The sequence below is a fragment of the Panthera tigris genome, chromosome D3 (genome assembly GCF_018350195.1).
Source record: "Panthera tigris isolate Pti1 chromosome D3, P.tigris_Pti1_mat1.1, whole genome shotgun sequence".
Classification (NCBI taxonomy): Eukaryota; Metazoa; Chordata; class Mammalia; order Carnivora; family Felidae; genus Panthera; species Panthera tigris.
Window position 1 is genome coordinate 55,869,557 of NC_056671.1, and position 20,799 is coordinate 55,890,355.

Consider the following 20,799-nt stretch of genomic DNA (forward strand, 5'->3'; position numbering starts at 1 on the left):
AGCAACAGAAACATATTCAAATTAGACTTGTCATACAGAAAAAAAAAATCTGACTTTGTCAGGGTGGGTGGAGGGGAAAAAGGCAACTTTTTGTCAGTCTTTTGTATTTCAGCAGCTGGATTCATTGCTACCATGGTAACGGACCACATGATGAGGTGTATTAGATTGCTGTGCGTTGAGCACAAGGGGAAGAATGAACACAGCGTTTTATTGAAGTTAAAGGTTGCTTTGGAGTTTCTTCTGTGGAAATGTGTAAGGTCAAATACTATAGCTTTCAGCATATGTAGTACCTTAGAGGAAGAATTAGGGGCATGTTGGTGTCTTTAACTGCAAAACCAGGTAAGGTACAACTCAATCTATGAAACTGAACTCTTCTTCTGTTGCAGGAGCAGGACTTGCTGGGTGGAATTTCACTGTCGCCCCCACCCCCAGCCCTCCGTGGGCACAGGACAAATTTCTCCCTTCCCCTGCTCCCAGCTCCCTCGCCCCCCCCTCCCCGTTTTCACCCTCTATTAATTTGAAAGTCTAAAACACTGTGACTTTTTTCTGGCACTTTGGTATGCGTGTGAGGCTGTGTGTGCAAGTAGAAGTAAGAAAACTGGAAAGAAGTAATAAGAATGCAATAATCCATGTCTTCAGGTCAATGTAAAACAGGGCAAAATGTTTCCTTGTTTTGAACTTCAGAAATGGTCTGCTTTTCCTAGAGGACACCTTGTTCGTGGTATCGGTCCTAAGCTGCTTGTCTCTTATACTAAATTAACAGTAGGGCAAAATTCCCCCGCGTGTTACATAGTGTATTTGTTGTATTTGGGCATTTATTCCTCTTTCATCCTATTCCTGCCAGCCCCATCTAACATGAGTAGTTCGGTTTTATCTACAATTTTTACAACATATTTTATTTCCGTTTCGTATTATGTTCTTTCAGGCATTGTGGTCTATATGCTTCAGAGGATTTGAAAATAGAAGTAGATACAATACGGGTTAGTATAAAAGGAACTCTTGCTTAGAGGCTGGAGAGAGCCGAATGTAAACAATGCGGTGCGTGGGGAACCTTCCATTCTCAGAGCACAGAAGCCTCTCCCTGCGTTGTTTACACATCGCCCTAGCAGCTTGCTTCAAAAGAGGTGCCTTTGATATGCGCAGAGCAAGTTAAAGGAGAAAATTTCTTTGCTAATAACTTCTGTTGCTTCCTTCGTCGCAGTTTCTATTGATGTCTGTTGTTGGTCTCTCTCATCAGACGTTAGGACTGACTTTAATTTTTTAGTCAAGGGCTAACTTAGCCAACTTCTCTCGGCTTGGGAGAAACTTGTCCTGGCAGCGTTAGAGACAAAGCCGAGCTATAACAGGAGCAGAGCCCCGCTGTTACTCAAGCGGATTCACTCTCCACCTGGAGTGTTTTCATACACGAAAGTCTTTCAAAAAGTACTTTCCTAGCTAAAGTCGATTATTTGCCACTAACTGGCACTGACTTGGATAAAAGCCAAGAAATGATCCCAAGTTTGGTCGTATACCTCTCTTTCTTCAAAAAGGGAAACAGCTTTTGTTATATCCATTTATGCTCTGTGATTTTCATTGCTATTTCCTTAGTCTCTCTAATTTTCATACATCTGGGTCATCTTCTAACTTTGCGCAAGGAGTTATAATCATTTTTTCAAATTTTTTTTTGCCATAACTTCAAATAAAGGGCACTATTTCCATGATAGCAAATATCAAAAGTATTGTAACAACACTGAACAGGTGTAAAATGCCCATGCTTGTATCTGAAATCATTCTTTCCTTTTACCCTTTGTTGTTTTGAACATGGAACAAGCTATGATCATCAACTCTGGAATATAGAATATACTCACAAGCATAAGTTGTTATTAGCTAAGAACAGGAAATTCCCAAGAAGCAGTGAAAGATGGTACCTGGTAAGATATTTTAAAGTGTGAAATTCTCAATATTGACAATACCTGAGGTAGAAAGTGGTCTGTTTTTATTAAAGGAAAAATAAGGAAGGGAAGGAGGCCAAAGGAAGGGAGGGAGAGTCAGAGACAGAAGGAGAGGACACAAGAAAGAGAGATGAAAGGTAAAGATAAAAGTGTAAATGATCTCTTAACCAAGCTTTCTTCTTTCCCAGCAGTACTGTAACGGGTTAAATATCTATATATAAAGAAGAGAGATGGAGTAGTGTGGATGAAGTGAAATTACTGAAAAGTACGAGCATTCTCCACTATTCCATGTTCGAAGTACTTGATCAGGCTTCAGTCCATTCTGTAATTGGAATGAAAACAAATTCCTCTTGTTTCAGTTCCTGTAGTTTCTATAGTCTCAGTCTTTGGGCTAAGATATCAGCCAGCTTAGCCATTAGAGCTAGATGTATGTAAAAAACAACATATATCCAAATTTCTATGATTTTTATACACCTGACACCAGGCCATATGTACGTGTCCATTTCTCAGGTCATCATACCTGAGATGTCTATAAGATGGAAGCTCCTACTCAATTTTATTTTTTATAATAACTGTATGTATTTAAGGTAGACAACATGATTTGATTCACACATTTCACTATGATAGTGAAATAATTACTGCAGTCAAGCTAATTAACGTATGTTTCCTCACATACTTGCTACTTTTTGGTGTGTGGTAAGAGTGCATGGAATTTGCAAACTTCCAGTATGCAATATACAGTATTATTACCTATGGTCATTATGCTGTACATTAGATCTCTAGACTTGTTCTTCCTACATAACTGCAACTTCGTACACGCTGACCAACATCTCATTTCCCCCACCTCCCCATCTGATGTGAGTGAGAACATGCAGTATTTTTCTTTCTGTGTCTGGCTTACTTCACTTAGTATAGTGTCTTCTAGGTTCATGCATGTTGTTGCAAATGGCAGGATCTTCTTTGAAAATATTCCATTGTATGTATATATCACAAAGTCTTTATCCATTCATACGTTGATGGACACTTAGGTCATTTTGTATCTTGGGTATTCTGAATAATGCTGCGGTGAACATGGGAGCACACATATCTCTTCCATGTACTGATTTAATTTCCTTTGTGGATATACTCAGAAAAGAGATTGTTGGGTCTCTGGTAGTTGTATTTTTAGTTTTTTGAGAAACCTCTTGTCCATAATGGCTACATGGAAGTTTCTTTTCTAGTTGTTTTGATATTTACATTCTTAAGGTACAAAATGATTTTTGATGTGCCTGTTTTAAATTAGAAATGTTGCCAAGGTGTTTTAATCGAATCATATTTTTGTCAACCTTTCTTTAAATCAGGCTTTATTTTTCATTTTGAATGATCGGCAGTGTTTCTTAACATTTTAGCTTTAATTTCTAGAGCTCCCTAGCCTCTCAAATAGCTAATTATCTGCGTTTACCTCTATTAAGGAGATAAATGTTCAACAGAGCCATGATGAAGAAGAATCCTATTGACTCTTATAGCTTTTTCAATAAAATTAATGATAACTGTTGAACCCCAAGACAAAATTTCTAAAGATTGATGACTCTATCAGCTAGATATTCCATTTTTAGGAATTGTTATTTTTAAACCTATGACTTCATTAAAGTGAGTTTTATTATTGACAACTATGTAATTTTTTTGTATGAAAAGAATTGGACTTTTTAAAAATATTCTTAAATGTTTCAAATGAAAGAAAAGTAATGGCACCGTGACCACAATCATGATGATGACAATGGCAATAATGATTAATTCAGAGAATAAGATAGACTTTATTAGAAAGCTCTAAGCTCTGTATGTAGTAAAAGGCCAATGTTTTTTTAAAAAAAGTAGAAATTTCTAATGGTGATTTTCAGATATTTACTTTCAAATTTAATTAATTCCATTAATAACATTTAGAACTCACTAACAATAGGTATTTCTGTTATGTTATCAGAACTTATTATAAAGGATGTTGACTTTGTTCAATAAGCATTGGAAACTTTCATTAATAATGATTAAACTTATCAATAATTGTGCAATATGTAGTCCAGTATCTGATAGGAAAAAAGTAATTTCATTGCTAGGAATGAACAATTTGTTACATTTTTAATATACAAAAAGAAACAATCAACTGGTTCCACTTTCATGATAACATTAGCCTGATCCATTTTAGAGTGATATTATTATAAGAATTTCCCTCTACCTGGTATGTATATTATGAAATATTCACTATTGACACCATTTCAATTTTTTAATCATCTTTTTAAATTTTAAATTATTTTTAAAATAAATAACAATATTTTATGTCTCAAACCTATTAATTTGTGTTTGTTTGGGGAATATTATACCCAGAAATATCACTTGCCTCTACCTACCCTCACATGAAAGAAAATACCATATGGATTGACAATTCCAATATATAATGTGGTTCCACCAAAGTAGTAGAAGAAAATACAAAACTTGAGATAGAAAGTTATGCTTTCAATGGCAGAAACCACAAAGTAATGGTTACATGAAGTTATTACACACCTGCATAGCTTCCACTATTATCAAGATGACTCCCTAGAATTGTCCATTTTTTTTTTTTTTTTACCAAGGATGAACCTAAACTGATACATCATAATCACCCAAAGATCAGAGTTTACCTTATGGTTCCCTCTTGGCATTGTCCATTCTATGGGTTTGGACAGATGTATAATGGTATCTGTCCATTATTATAATATTACACAGGGTGTTTTCACTGTCCTAAAAATCCTCCGTGCTCTGCCCTTTTATCTCTCCCTTCTCCTCCACCCTCTTTCCTGGAAATCACTGGTTTTTTTATCGTCTCTCTGGCTTTGCCTTTTCCAGAATATCATATAGTTGGAATAATACATTATATAGCCTTCTCACATTGGCTTCTTCTACTTAGTAATATGCATTTAAGGTTCCTTCATGTCTTTTCGTATCTTGATAGCTCATTTCTCTTTAGCCCTGAATAATACTACATTGTCTGGATGTATCACAGTTTATTTATTCACTCACCTATTGAAGGATATCTTGGTTGTTTCCAAGTTTGAGCAGTTATGAATAAAGCTGCTGTAAACACCCATGTGCAGGGTTTTGTGTAGACATAAGTTTTCAACTCCTTTAGGAAATAACATGGAGTAGGATGACTGGATCATATGGTAAGAGTATGTTCAGTTTTGTAAGAAACTTCCACACTGTCTTCCTAAGTAGTGGTATCATTTTGAATTCCCACCAATAATGAATGTGAGTTCCTGTTAGTCCACATCTCATTAGCATTTGGTGTTGTTGCTGTTCTGGATTTTGAGCAGAGTTGCCTAATGGTATCTCGTTGTTTTAATTTGCTTTTCCCTAATAACATATGATGTGGATATCTTTTCATATGCTTGTTTGCCATCTGTATATCTTCTTTAGTAAGGTATTTGTTTAGGTCATTGGCCTGTATTTTAATTCCTTTTTTTTTTATTGTTGAGTTTAAGAGTTCTTTGTATATTTCGATAACAGTCCTTTATCAGATGTGTCTTTTGCAAATATATAATCTCAGTCTGTGGCTCGTCTTCTCATTCTCTTGATATTGTCTTTCACAGAGCAAAAATCTTTAATTTTAATGAAGCCCAGCTTATCAATTATTTCTTTCATGGATTGTGCCTTTGGTGTTGTATTCACTAATTATTTTTAAATACCTACAAATTAAACAAATATCATTTTAATCCTTAGCAAATATGTTTAAAAGAGAGAAGCAGGGGGAGGAGAGGGAAATAATACCCGATGTTAAGGAAAGTGTGGAAAATGGGAACTCACATCCATTGCTTTTCAGAGTATAAATTGATATTTTTGGAGCAGGGTAGGGTCAACATAGCAATGCATAGTAAAGGCTTTAAATATTGTATACCCTTGGACCCAACAATTCTACTATAAGGAAAATATCCTAACAAAATAAATAGTCAAACATATACAGATATAGATGATATAGATATAGATATAGATATAGATATAGATATAGATATATAGATATAGATAGATATAGACACAGGGTTTTCCATTGTCATGGTGTTTATGTGTAAACAAGAGCAGCCATTCTGAAGAAAAAGAATCTGAGAAATGTAACAAACACACCAGCTTATATTTCTGCTCTGATAGCTGTAAAGTTGTAATAGGTCACAGACATGGCTATATGTTTATCTAACTGTTCCACTTCTCTACTCTTTAGGTAGAACATGATTAGGCAGCGTCATATAGAGAAAAGGGTCTTGGCTAAAGATTCAGAATGCCAGGGTGCTTCAATGGACTAACTGAATTAATATAAATATAGGAACATCAAGCATCATTAAAATCCTAATGTTAGAGAGTAGAAAATAAAAACCTGTGGATCTCTTTATCCATTTAGTTGCATTTGTCTTCACAACTGGTGTTGCAAATAAAAAGCCCCCATATCAAGTGGAAGAGGGAGGGTTCATTTTTGTAATTTCACTGAAAGAATGTGCCAAATGGTAAAACATGGAATGCTTTGACTTTGGTGGAAAAACGGTAAATATTTTGGATAGGATATACTTCCCAAGTATTATTGTTTGAAATTTACTCAAAATAAATTTCTTCTCATATAAGGATGGGCAGAGGATAATTGGTCTTGACTGTAAACTCACCTTTAGGTGTAGTGAAGAGGGCAGAGATCTAGAGCAGTGTTGTTCAGTAGAACCTTCCATGGTGCTAAACATTCTATGTCTGTGCTGTCCAATGTGGTAACTACTAACCACCTATAGCTGTTGAGCTCTCAAAATATGACTAGTGTGACTGAGGAACTGTATTTCTAATTTTATTTAATGCCAAGTAATTTGAGTTTAAATGGCCATCTATGACTAGCACTTTCTTATTGAACACTGTGGCTCTAGAATTAAGCACAACAAATCAGGTCGTTTATTGAATGTGGGCATTCATTTCAAACATTTCTGATGAATAAGGGTGATATAGGATAAGAAGGTGAATATTCTTAGTGAAATTTCCCTTTCATTCAAGGAAATACTTAACAGGGAGATTGTTTGATTCTATGACTGTAAGTCCAAGATTGTTCAGAGAAATCTTGGTCCCAAATATTCTTTTGCCTTGCTCACTTAAGAATTCTAGAGACTATGAGAAAGGATAACAGTGAACAACCAGACGAAGAGATACACAGGGTGAGTTCCAGAAGAGTGCCGAGCGCAGGCATTTCTGTCCCAGTGGAGTTGGGGTGCACCACCTGTCCTGTCACAATGGATGTGTTCACCAACACATCCAAACCCCATACTTTTGGTATTTCTGGAGGTTTCATCAGTTTGGGACAATCCATCATTAATCACTCCCCCTAGAGAATGGGGATGGAGCTGAAAGTTCCAAGCTTCAAGTCATGGCTTGATCTTTCTAGTGACTGGCCCCCATCCCAAAGCTATGCAGTTGCCCACTGATAGTCATCTCATTAGAACAAAGACACTCACTCCTATCATTTAGAAAATCCCAAAGTGTTTAGGAGCTCTGTGTCAGGAGCCAGGGACAAGACCAAATATTAGAACAAAACATGGTTCTAATGTTCTTATCACTTAGGAAATGACAAGGGTGTTAGAGCTCTATGCCAGGACTCAGGGGCAGAGACCAATATATATTTTCTATTATTTCACAATCAGACACTGTACTCGACATTGAAAACAGAGTGACAGTCCAGAGTCCCTAGATTCAAAGTTTCCTTGAAATATGATTAGGAATCATAAGACACAGACCAGATGTTACAGAGGAGGGGTGAGAAAAATGTTTTGTGCAGAAGGAAGCATTGGGATAAACTTTAAAAATAGTGAGCATTACATGGGAGATTGGGGAAAGGAAGATCTATAGAGAGGGAACAGTTGGGAAAAATCAGGGAAAGGTGAGAATCAGAAATTTCTGAAGACATAAGCGAGTCATGAAGACGTAACAAGAATAGAACTCAGAAGGTGTTCAGGACCAGATCGCCATCACCACTATCATCACCACCACCATCATCACGTATTTGTCTCCACCACTGTCACCACCACCACCATCATCATCATATCGTCTGTCACCACCACCATGACCACCACCACCGACTGGGGGGAAGCCATACCGGATGGACAGAAATAAGTGAAGAAGTTAATGGTACAGTTCAGAGCAAGGATGAGGGAAGGAGGGTGTAAGCTCAGGGCATGAAAGCAGAAGTTGAAAAAGAGTCGATTTGAGATGTGTTTTGCCAGTTGTCTGTCTTACAGTAAGTCAGGGAGAGAACATCTGGCTTATTTTTTAAGCCTCCTTGAAAATCGTCAATTACTGCATGCATCACTGCAGCAAGATTATCGTGGCCAAGGAAACAGAGCATATCGAAGATAATGCAAGTTTTCCTAACAAGACCAACTTTCGTAAATCATCCTGTTGGAAGCAAGTGCCACTTACTATCATCTGTGTTCTTGAAGCATGTGGCACATCACAGTATTATTTGGAGATGTGGTAGAACTGAGGTTATAAAGAAATGTAACTTTATATTTATAAATTTTTCCCTTTTGTTAAAACCTTAATGTTCTTTGATATGGACATATAGTGATGTCTTTTTTCTTTCTAACACACACGGAATTTTAAAATATATACTAAGAACTCATTGAGAAATGTCAGAACACAGTTCCCTTTATCATTGTAGAAGTAGTCTCGTAAATGAACTTCTGATTTGGGTATATTATTATTCTCCTGCCTTTGCGCATTGAGGTGGCTTTTTTTTCCTCTTCACGGTATATCCTGGTTCATTCACAGATTGGAAGATAATAGAAGCATCAGGGCCTCTACTGTTTTCCAAGAAGTTATTTTCAATTTCTTCTAAACTTGTATGGTCACTGTGGTTGGAGAGGAATATTGGGAAATGTGGGGGGCGGGGGGGAAGTGGAGGAGATGGAATGTTGTCTTGACAACAAAGAGCAGGAAGGAGGAGAGGGGTATTGCCCAAGGGGATCCACAGTAGTCTGACTATCAGGAGGACAAACCAAATAGGGTGAGGAGGGAATACCAATGTGCTGGCCATATAGTTCTTTCCAGTATGTGGGATGGCAGTGGAAAATCCAAACATACAGGAGGACGTACAGAGCACATCAAATGAGAGTTCTGTACATTTTCTGATAAAAAAGCAGAACACTTTCTGAGTGCCAGGTACAGTTCTAAACGTGCTTAGTTTACTCATTTGTTTTTCAGTTGAGGAACCCTCATTTAGAGAACAACACCTAGAACACAGAAATCATTGAATACATGTAGTTATTATCTCCGTTAATCATCACAACAACCCCATGAGCCTTTTATCATAGATCATCTTTAGTTTATGCATAAAGAAACCAAGGCTAGAGAGGTTAAGTAATCTCCCCAAGGGCTTACAGTTAATAAGAGAGAGAGAGAGACAGAGAGAGAGCGCGCGCTCTAGTTAATGGACTCAACCATTATGCCATCTTGCCTGCTCTTGATCTATGTAAAGTCTATTATATGTAAGGGGATGATACTTATAAAGTGCTTTCAGAGTATCTGACAGATAGTAAATTCTTAAGGATGTTAGCAATTATTATTGTGTAATAAGATTTAGAAGATGTTCTGATATTTATGTCATTCTACATAACACTGCTGAAAAATAGTAAGATTTTTTAGGGCAGCTTTGGCTTTTTTCTCACGTAGGTGTGAGTAAAGCTTTGTTTACGAGCATGCCCATTATAAAGTGGAGGAAGCTTCTTTCCACCCACACATTATCAGTCAGTTGCACTGGCACAGTTGACGTTTTCACCTCAAAAAAATGTGCCTTATAGAACTGTTCCATATACACATCTACACAACTCTGACCTTTTGACAGAGAATGACTACTGCGACCTGTATGGTACTGATGTGAACAAGTGAGATTCCCTTCCGTGCTTGGTATTTGAAGAACATGTCAATTTGCTCATTGCAGTCTGACATTTGCATAACCTAAGGGAGTTCGTGAGAGGCTGGCAGCCAGGAAAAGGAATCAGGCCAGAGGATGGAAAGGCATAGTCATAAGGGACTGGATTGGTAATAGAGTCTTCAAGGTCATGCGGGTGATTCCAGGCAGAACCCAGCTAGACCCTCGTACACAGTCAGACACAAACTTGGACTCTGATCTGTTTTGCCTGTAACATGGGTTAGTTGGGGGTAGGTGGATTGTCATCCTCTGTACAGAAGTAATTTCGTGGAAAATGAGGTGGCTTGCAATCTAACTGAAGTAAGAATGTCAACAGACGCAGAATTAAAGATACTTAGTATTACAGACGCAGACAGTGAAAGAGCATCTCTGAGGCTGGACTTCTGGACAGAATGGCACTGCTGTGGGTTGTGTGTGAGAAATGAGCAAAGGAGGGTTGAGGACACCATGGCTCAGGCTGGCAGAAATGTGAGGACTGTGGAAGGAGTCAGGGGACGGCAAAAGAGAGCAAGGCAAAGCCTCAGGATGGGTGACCAGCAGTTGCCTTGTCTTCTGGTTCGGTCACTTCTATCGCTCCCATTGTCTTTATCTGTGACGTCAGTGGTTTGGCTGATGATGTCACTGGGAAAGTGTGCCAGGCACTACTCCAGTAAGAGGATGAGGAAGGAGACCAGCTGTCCTCCCTCCACTCTGCTACTTAGGGAAGGGCAGGCTGGGGGAATGAGGTGGGAAAATCTATCTTTAGATATTTATCCTCTGCTATGCAACCCTCATCTTAGATGGCTACTTGCCCATGAGCTTAAATGGCCGTAGTTTCTTTGAACTATTAGGGAGTATGATGATCATGTTATGATTCATGGGGTCTCCAGAGTAATCTCTGCAAATGTTATGTGTCATTTATTATCTGGAGAAGTAACAAGCTTTTATTAACCATAATAGCTAACATGTGTATTGTGGTTTGCTGTTTGCAAAGTATTTAGGTTGCATTATATTTCAACCTCCTAATATTCCTACAAGGGAGATGACATCATTATCCACTTTTTAAAGATGAATGAATGAATTTCTTGGAGGCACTGAGCCAGCAAAGCATGGATTTTAATGTGCTGATTTACTGAGACATGCTGCTTCCCTCGAAGTCCCTCTCACCTTTAAAAGTAAAAATCTCCTTAGTGATAGCAATTTGCCTTTAGAAGACTTCTGTTACAAATAAAGAGCTCTTGCATTTATTCAGATTTATTCAGATTGAATCCTCTTTTTTCTCCATACTTCAAGGCAGTTTATGTACACAGTAGGTATTTAATAAGTGTCACCTGCCTGGTTATTGTCCCTTTGTAGTAATCACTGTGATTCGCATACACCTGATGAAAAAATAATTTTGCAGTAAAGGGAATAGTCAGAGATTGTAATTCCAAATGTGGGAAACTAATGTGAATAAAAATGAGAAGCAATTCTTTTTTTTTTTAAGAAAAAGGTGTCACATCCAACATCTAAACAAGTGGATTTAAAATAATTCCGAAAACAAAAGGCAACAAGGCAGATGCTTTATGCCTATGTAAAGCCAATAAAAGGAAATTATTTTTGAGCCTCCAAACAACTCTCTCCCATCTTCATGCAACAACCAAACAATATTCAATTTAATCCTACCGATAGGATTTATCGGAACAATGTCCCGTTCCATTCCTAGGTATGCATTTTGCTCTCGTATTATCCAATCTTCTTTACAACTGTTTTCTTACCCAGCACTGCTCATGAGTTTAGCTGTCTTTCTTGTCTCCCAGAGATATCAAAAAAACTCTTCCCTCTGGCTAGTTCCGTGTGAGCATGGGGGTTGAAGTCTCAGCAGGAGAAACAAAGCCAGTGGCAATGCTTGCCAGCAACAAGTGTTTCCAATTTGGCTTTGCTGAAGTTCCTTTACTTCAGCTAGTGCTGCCGTCGTTGGGGGTTCCTTCTGATCACACTTTGCCTTAAAATGTAAAAAAGTTGTTCTGCATTACAACATTTATTACCTTTGGTGTTTAACATTGTATCAAAATAATCCTTTGGGTTTAAATGTTCTCTTCTGACAGTAATGCTAAGATCTGAGACTCCTGTTTAGGATTAGGGTCCGGCAAGAAAAGAATTAAGATGAAGGGCAGCTTTGCTTACTAGCTATTAAATATATTATAAGGCTGTAATTATAATTAAGTTGAACTATAACTAAAGAGAGTGTTGATACAGAGAAAACCCTGGGGTATAAACAAATACTAGCATATGTATTAGTATATGCTAAACAAGGCAGTGCGTATCAATAGGGAAGATTATTATTATTATTATACAGTAAGTATTATGGGAAAGGAAAAGGTCTTCATTTGTACTACAAAATAAATTCCAGCTAGATTAGATTTAAATACTTACAATAAATCAGACTTTAAGTATTAGGGAAAAAATAGAAGAATTTTTAAAACAGCTTTATTGAGATATAAGTGACAGCATACCATTATTTACAGTGTACAAATGAATATGTTTTGATCTAATGTGTATACCCTTTAAACCATCTCTAGAATCCAGAGAGCATTTCTGTCATCCCCAAAAGTTTCCTCATGGCCCTTGGTTATGCCGCACTCTTACCCCTTCTCCATATCCCCAAGCAACCACAGACCCACTTTTGCTCACCATAAATCAGTCTGCATTTTCTAGGGTTTTGTATATGGCATCATATGGTGCATACTCATTTTATCTAGTTTCTTTCACTAAGCATGGTTATCTTCAGATTCAACCATGTCATTGCATGAATCAATATGTTCATTTTTGTTGCTGTTTGTTTATTGTTTATCCATTAATCTGTTGATAGACATTGAGATTTTTTTTCAGTTTTTGACTATTACAAATAAAGCCACTGTGAACATTCATGTTCAAATATTTAAATATATGTATATTTTTTCTTTCCTTTTGAGTAAATATCTGGAGGATTTTTGAGTGATCTGCAAAAGGAAAGGGTCTTATCAGTATAAAAATGGAGGTTCATAGTGGGAAAAAGTTTTATTTGACAACATTAACATTTTTAATTTCTTGACATCAAAAACTGTCATTGATGAAATTCTAGGTGAATGATAGTCAAGAAAAATATAGAAGGAAGAGCTAACAGTGGTAAGAACTTGCTATAGACAGGGCATCAAAAGCTGTCTGTTTGCTATATCAGTTCCTCTACACAACAGTCGTAAAAAGGAGACACTGTTATCCCAGTTTAAGGCACCCTACATCTTAACCAATGTTCTGTGCTGTGTCCTTGTGTAGACAGGGCATATGTTACACGCAGATGGTATACTCATCAGAGAAGTCCAGCGTCGTAGTGCTGAAAAGTGTATGTGAAACATAATAGAAATAATTCATGAAATGCACCTCTCGTCCACATAGGTGAGATAATAGGTCAGTAGCCTTAATATAAAGAACTTTTGCAAGCCACAGAGGAAAATGCTAAGAGTCACGATGAGAAAGGGGCATAAATGTGTAGCTCACAACCAAGTGAAAGTAAAAAGGCATGAAAAAAATATTAAACTTCACTTTTAATCAAAGAAATAAAACCTTGCTGTATCACCTTTCAAAGTAGCAAATAATTTTTAGATGTTTTATTGTTGAGTTGTTTTGCTCTGATAGTGGCAATGTCATGCTAGTGAGTTTGGAAGCCATTCTCACACTTTATTGGTGGAAATGTAAATTAATACAATAATTCTGGAAAGCAGTTTGACAGATATCAGTATGTATCGGTGACTTTGAAAATAACTACACCCTTTAATAACAATTTCCTTTTTGAAATCACCTGGAGAAATAATGTGAGAGGGATACAAATATTTATGTACAGGCATCTTTCTTTTTAGCATTATTTATAGCAGTAAAAAAATTGGATATATCTTGTAACAGAAAAACGAACAGTGAAGGTCATTCTATAGCTAAGAAATCCTATGTGGCCACCAAAGGGGTGTTTATCAAGCTATTTCATAAATTATCAGTAGGAATGGAACTTACTACAAATTTTCTGGTGAGCAGTTTGATAATATTTTTAATTGACTTAAAATGCTGATGAACATTGACTTAGTAATTCTGCTTTTAGGGCTATCTAAAATGGAAATACTTTTACACAAAAATTTGCAGGCATGGAATGAATCACAGTATTATTTAAAATAATCATTTTTTAAACAACTAAATCCCAGCAAGGGATAAATTAAATAATTTAATAAATTTAGTAGATTATTTAATAGATTAAATTATGGTACATTCGTATGATGAAAACCATCTAAAATGTCTTATAATAAAGTGTTTAGTGAGAGATACTATATGATAAAATATCATCTGTCATCGAATCCTGATATTGAAATTGAAAAGTAGAGAAAAATAGGAGAAAACAAAATGTTAGTAGTGATTAATGTATGGTAATACATTAATTTTTCTACCTTTACTTTCCTGTGTTTTCTAAGCTTTCGTCAGTGAATATGTACTACTTTCGCAATGCTGTGATAGAAATTAGATTATAGAGGCAGATTTTGAGATTAAATGCTCAATGTGAACGTGCGGAAAAGAGGCAAGAAGGATATCAACCAAAACATTAATAGCAGGGTTTTGATTTTTCTTTTCTATAATCTTTGAAATTTTTCTAAATAGTAAGGACTCAGGGCAAAAACGGTTTTGAGAAAGAAGAGGAAAAAACAAGGCCCTTTCGTTAATTTGAGAAAAAATAATGCATGAGGACAGAAGGGAATTAGAATAAGCTCTTCCTACTACAGGAACAAGAAATACCTCTCCAAGGAGTTTAAAAGGAGGAAGTGGTTGATGTAAATAAAAGAGCCCAGGTGCCCTTGGCTTCATGCTTGTTTAGACTCCAGAGACCCAGAGGACATCCCCAAAGTGCTATCTTTTCTTGTTTCCAGGCTCTGCTCGTTTCTGCTTAACTGTATTCCCATGAGTCCTACCCAAACAGCATAACCAGATCTGTGTCTCCCACTCACCCACAGACAGGGGCTTTCCAGCTGGCAGGTAGGATGGCAACCAGCAGCCCCTAATCACATACCGCCCCCCTTGGCGTCCCCAGCGGGGAATTCTTCTTAGTACCTCAAACAAGATCCCAGCAAGTAAGCAGCAAAGGCTGGCTTGGGTTGGATGCACAGCGCTGAATGGTCACCATGGTGGGGTGGGGGTGTGGGCATTCTACTGTGTCTGAAGGGAAACAAAGTCAGCGCCACAGCAAACACTGGAATAGATGACAAGAGGGGTTAGAGGTGAAAAGGAGGAAAGGGAATATTGGAAGGACGGTGTGACAGATGTCAGTGACAGAAACTAGAAGGTACCAGGGCCAGGCATTCGACAAAATTCCCTCACTCAGTCCTCACAGAATTGCATAAGGTAAATGTCCTTCTTGAAATTTCAAAGGAGGAGATTGAGGGTAAGAGAAACTTAAGTCATTTGCCCCAAAATGTGCAGGTAGAACGTGCACGTGAGGGGATTCGAACTAGGGTATGTTTAAAGCCATAGCCAAACCTCCTCTCCCAAATGTTTGTCTTTCTTACGCTCTACGGCTGCTTCATCTGCAGTCAAGGAGCAAAGAGACATTTTATGTTTCCGCATGTGAGAAAAGGCAAGGGGGCCCACAAAAGCTTTCACCTTCCAAAAGGAAACATTTAGGTGACTGTCCGTCCGTCTCCCTTCTGCGAACACGGCTCTGAGCAGGACTAACACAGAGAACAATATACCAGAGCAGGTGTGGTAGGTAAAATGTTGGATATTTTCCATACGCTAAAATCAGATGCGGGCTTCCAATGTGTTGAACGAATTCCACACTCAAGTTTTTAAACTTTTTCCCAGAAAATTGGGCCTCTTCTGTATTTGACGCTCAAAGAGTATTTTAAACAGCATGCTAAGTACTCTTCAGAAATATAAAAGTCAACATCATCTGGGGTGCCTGGGTGGCTCAGTCAGTTGAGCGTCCAACTTCGGCTCAGGTCATGATCTCACCGTCGTGAGTTTGAGCCCCACATCAGGCTCTTTGCTGACAGCTCAGAGCCTGGACCCTGCTTTGTACTCTGTGTCTCCCTCTCTCTCTCGGCCCCTCCCCCACTCTTGCTCTGTCTCACTCTCTCTCAAAAATAAACAGTAAAAATACATACATACATACATACATACATACAAGTAAACATCATCTAAAGGAGGATGTGAAGACAAGAGATGGGAAATGCAAGGTGGAGAGACATAAATGGCCACCTAGAATAAATGGCCCTTGTAGGTCTGGCAGTTCCCCAATCAAAACGGATGATCTAAAAGGAACCTAAGTTTATTTATACCTGCTGAGGATTTACTCTACCTAGTGATTAAACCTCCAGCACACACCAGCTAAGTTTAGTAGAGCTTTAAGAACCCAGGATTTGTGTTCCCTTAACCTTCTTGTTTCCTGCCCTTGGTTCTGCATGAAAAAACTCATCTCCTTACAGTTCCAAGAAATAATTCCCAAAATAAACGTAGGCATTTGCTTTAACCAGGACAGTATGTCCCCAGTTTTCTTTCCAAAGCCTACAGGATGTACACGTCGCTCTTGATGTCTGTCCACAAGTATAGCAAATTCAAGTTCTACATTTGCTCCCCAGCTGAGAGTCTGTGCTTTGGCAAAGATGCATATAGTGGATAATACCCATGAAGGAACAGCTGGATGAGTGATTTGTAGTAAAAAAGCACTCACAAACTCTTGGGATTTATTTAGCACAATCTATTTAGTTCTTCATTCAGAAGAAGGAAAATTCCATCCATTAGGTAAAAGTACTTGGAATGTTAAGCATTAAAGAACCACATGAGTGCTGGGGATTCCGACGTGTGAGAATAGCCAGCCATTACTTTGGTTGGTCTGGAGCTAAGTCCCTAGAGTCATAGGGGGTGAGAAATATGACCTTATGGCCCCTTGTGCCTTTCTTGACAAAACTGAGGAAGCCTGACAAAATAGGAAGAGTACAGACCTTAAGGCAGATTGAGGTTCAAATGTAATTTTCACACAATAACTAGCTTTGGGACCCCTCTGAGTCCCTATGTCCTCATTTGGATAACTCAGTTATCAGCTGGAACTTCCTACCCCCCCTAAGGGAGTCAGATAAAGTTGGTGTGAACCAATTTGAAAGTGTAAGCCCTTCCCATAACCTTTGGGAATTCTTGGGGATTACTGTCCCTTAACCTATTATGTGTCTGGCTATAAGAGTATGCAAGCTGTGTTCTCTTTGCCCCTTTATCAGATTGCAAGTGAAACCCTGCCCCTTTGCCAGTGTCCACAAACAATCCACTCAAACTGACACATCTACTAACTTCACTGAAGGTATGGGTTTGGCAAGGACTGGGGGAGGTGGGAGGTGGGGCATCCAGCCCTTTTCATCTCTCTAACGTGATTCTTACGTTTCCTCTTCTTTTTCACTCCTCACACATGACTCGAGATTGTTTCTTAGGAACTGCAAATATTTTCCCTCCTGCTAGGCAGAGAAATCTAGCTCTCTTCTGTTCTTATTCCAAACATTCATACTCAAAATTCATCAAGATGCTTGCAGAACAAAAGGTTTTCCAATGGCATCTTCAAAAAATAGTCAAGATTATAAATAGAAAAAAAAAGAAGTTTTCTGTTATCCTTTTTAAAAAGTAATAATAATCAGGGGCGCCTGAGTGGCTCAATCAGTTAAGCTTCTAACTTCAGCTCAGGTCACGATCTCACAGTTCATGAGTTCGAGCCCCACATTGGGCTCTGCGCTGACAGTGTGGAGCCTGCTTGGGATTCTCCCTTTCTCTCTCTCTCTGTCCCTCTCCCACTCATGCTCTCTCTCTCTCTCAAAATAAATAAAAATAAAACTTAAAAAAATAAAAATAAAAAGTTATAGGGGCACCTGGGTGGCTCAGTCGGTTGGTTGAGCGACTGACTTCAGCTCAGGTCATGATCTCACGGTTTTTGAGTTCGAGCCCCATGTCGGGCTCTATGCTGACAGCTCGGAGCCTGGAGCTTGCTTCAGATTCTGTGTCTCCCTCTCTCTCTGCCCCTCCCCCTCTCATGCTCTGTCTCTCTGTGTCTCAGAAATGAATAAACATTCAAAAAAAATTTTTAATAAAATAAAAAGTAATAATAATTATAATACATACCTTGATATTTCCCAAGATTTGTATGAATTTTAGATATGAAGACATAAAAATCCTTTATGCATAGTAAATGCATAATAAATGCTGCTGCTGCTGCTAATGATGATTCTGTATTAGGTAGCCAGTGTTGGCAGTAATTGTATTCTCTGGGTCTCGCTTATCACAATTATAATTGATTATTTTTGCAGTCATATTCTCATGTCTGTCTTCCCCATAAACTGTAAGTTTCCTGGGGGCAGAAACTATTTCTGTCTTATCACTGTGTCACCAATGACTCATACAGTGCCTGGCCTGCATAGTTAACTCTTCGTTGCATTAATAAGTAGATGAATGAATAAGTGGAGAGACACTAGGTATGGAGGATTTTTCTCTTTCTTTAGAGCTAGTGACTTCATAGGAAGAAGTGACAGGGCAGGTGAGGGATGGTGAAGTCACGTAAGATGTTCTCCAAGTGTTGTGAGCTCTTGAAGAGTTTGGGAAGGATTAGCAGATCCACGGCTTGTCCGTTCATCCCTTATTACTCTGCATTTTCAGCTCTCCCCACCAGATTCATCTCCTACCTATTCCAATGCGTTTATCAGCCTCCCTAAAGCTTAAAAAAAGGATGAGAGAATCTTTGTTTGCCCACCTCTACATTGTTTCACTGACACAAACCATGATCAATAGGCTTTCGGACTAGTTCAGGAAAACCCATCTTACCCATAATCTATGTGAAATAGCTAGCTTTTTTTCCCTAAGTATTTTCCCATGGCAGATATGTCACTTCTTAGCTATCTTGCTGGATCACCTAATAATCTAACTTTAACATTATAGCATTTTCTGAAGAGGAAAATGTGCTGTAATGAGACTTGTAAATTAACTTTAGGAGTGTAACTCATTCCTGTACTGCGAAGTTGCCTTTATATGCAGGGATTGTATCTTGCAAAGCAAAGACACTGGATCTACAGTCACCCTCTTCTGTGGGCCTCCTCATCTGACAGTGCAGATTCTGAGCGCAATAAATGGATTTTCAACAGTGGTGCCGGATGGGAGCCTGAGTGGGCTGGGCTCAGCCCTCCTTCCCCTCTTTTCCCTCCAGAGCAACTGTTGTTTCTTTTAGATGCTTGGCTCCAGTTAAGGAAGTGATTTGAAGACAAGATTCCATGGCAAAATTGAAATCAGCGGCCTGGAAGAGACTCTTCTATAATCCAAAGGAAAGATAATTAAATCACCTAACAAATATTTTTCTGAGTCTAGGGCACTCTTTCAGTAGGATTGTCAGATAAAATACAGGATGTGAAATTAAATTTGAATTTCAGGAGCAATTAATAGTCTTGCAGTGTAAGGATGTCCTATGCAATAATCGAGTCATACTTATACTCAATCTGGCAACCTTATAATATGCCGGGCATTTCATAAATGCAAGGCAAGCATCATATGCCAAAAAGAGCACAAAGATACCATAAAATGAGTTGAATTTTTTTGCTGTTAACTTTATTATTATTATTATTATTATTATTATTATCATTACTATTATTATTGCACCATAGAGTGTTCACCCACCCAATCCCCAAATACTACTTCCTATGACCTTACGATTTCTGTTCATACTATTATTTATTACTCATTTATAAATTGAAATCAATGGAAAAATAGTGTTCAATATACAGAATTTAACCTTACAACAAATATACACAGAAGGCATCTATGCAATGGAGTTAGAAATTATGCTTCAATACCCTGCATTAAAAATAACCTATCTTGTGAGGGGCAGGAGGGTGGCTCAGTCCGTAAGCGTCTGATTTAGGCTCAGGTTGTTAGGCTCGCGGCAGTTCATGAGTTCAAGCCCCTCATGAGGCTCTGTGCTGACAGCTCAGAGCCTGGAGCCTTTTTCAGATTCTGTGTCTCCCTCTCTTTCTGCCCCTTCCCCATTCACATTCATGCCCTCTTGCCCTCTCTCTCAAAAATAAATAACCATTAAAAATTAAAAAAAAAAACTATCTGGGGGGCATCTTGGTGGCTCAGTCGGTCAAGCATTCGACTCTTGGTTCCAGCTCAGGTCATGATCTGTCGGTGTTGTGAGTTTAAGCCCCACATCAGGCTCTGTGTTGGCAGGGTGGAGCCTGCTTGGGATTCTCTCTCTCCTCCTCTCTCTGCACCTCTCCCACTCACACTGTCTCTGTCTCTATCAAAATAAACAAAGAAACTTAAAAATGTTTAAAAAAATAACCTATCTAGTTCTAGACATGACAGAATCTGGGGAATAATCCTCTATTTGTTGCTCATATAATTCGTTCTTCCTACTGTACTGCATTCCCCAGTCTTGTCCAGAAGGGCATGAGATGCCATGAGGCAACTTCTCATCTTCTTTGGCTCAGGAAGATGTTAAAACTGGGGAGTAGTAAAAATTCATTTGTATTCATTTTCAAACCGCTGGACAGTGAAAGTGTCAGTATTTGAAGGATGTTTGGTGTCTTTGGAAATATTCACAGTTATCTAAAATTAACCATTCGGGGCTTACCTGAAACAGACTATTTGTTTTTGATGTATATAGAGTATCTTAATCATCAAAGAAAGAGCTAGCTAATAATCAGGAGGGAGAGGGGAGTCAAATTGTACCTACGAAGGTTGTTGTTAGGTGTCTAAGTTCTACAGACAGCCTATGGTTTAAAAGTTAAAATGATATATAAGTGCGCAAAATTATTCTGTGCAATGATCGTGAAACTTCACTTATTTAGGTGAAATCTTACTTATTCCTCCTAAGATTGTCTGTTCTCCTTTACCCTATTTCCTCATTTCTTAAAAATATATTTGAAG

General features: G+C 38.2%; 1 protein-coding gene across 24 annotated transcripts in view; it reads left to right on the plus strand.

Moving 5' to 3' along the window:
- The window catches only part of DTNA (dystrobrevin alpha), a 354,664-nt gene that overhangs the window by 191,405 nt on the left and 142,460 nt on the right, over positions 1-20,799 (plus strand). The window contains exon 1 of one of the 24 annotated variants that reach the window (XM_042961698.1): positions 170-339. The exons of the other annotated variants lie outside the window; for them this stretch is intronic. The gene's annotated coding sequence lies outside the window, so the exon portion shown is untranslated. Of the gene's footprint in view, positions 1-169; positions 340-20,799 lie in introns of those variants that run through there. 24 annotated transcript variants of the gene reach the window in all.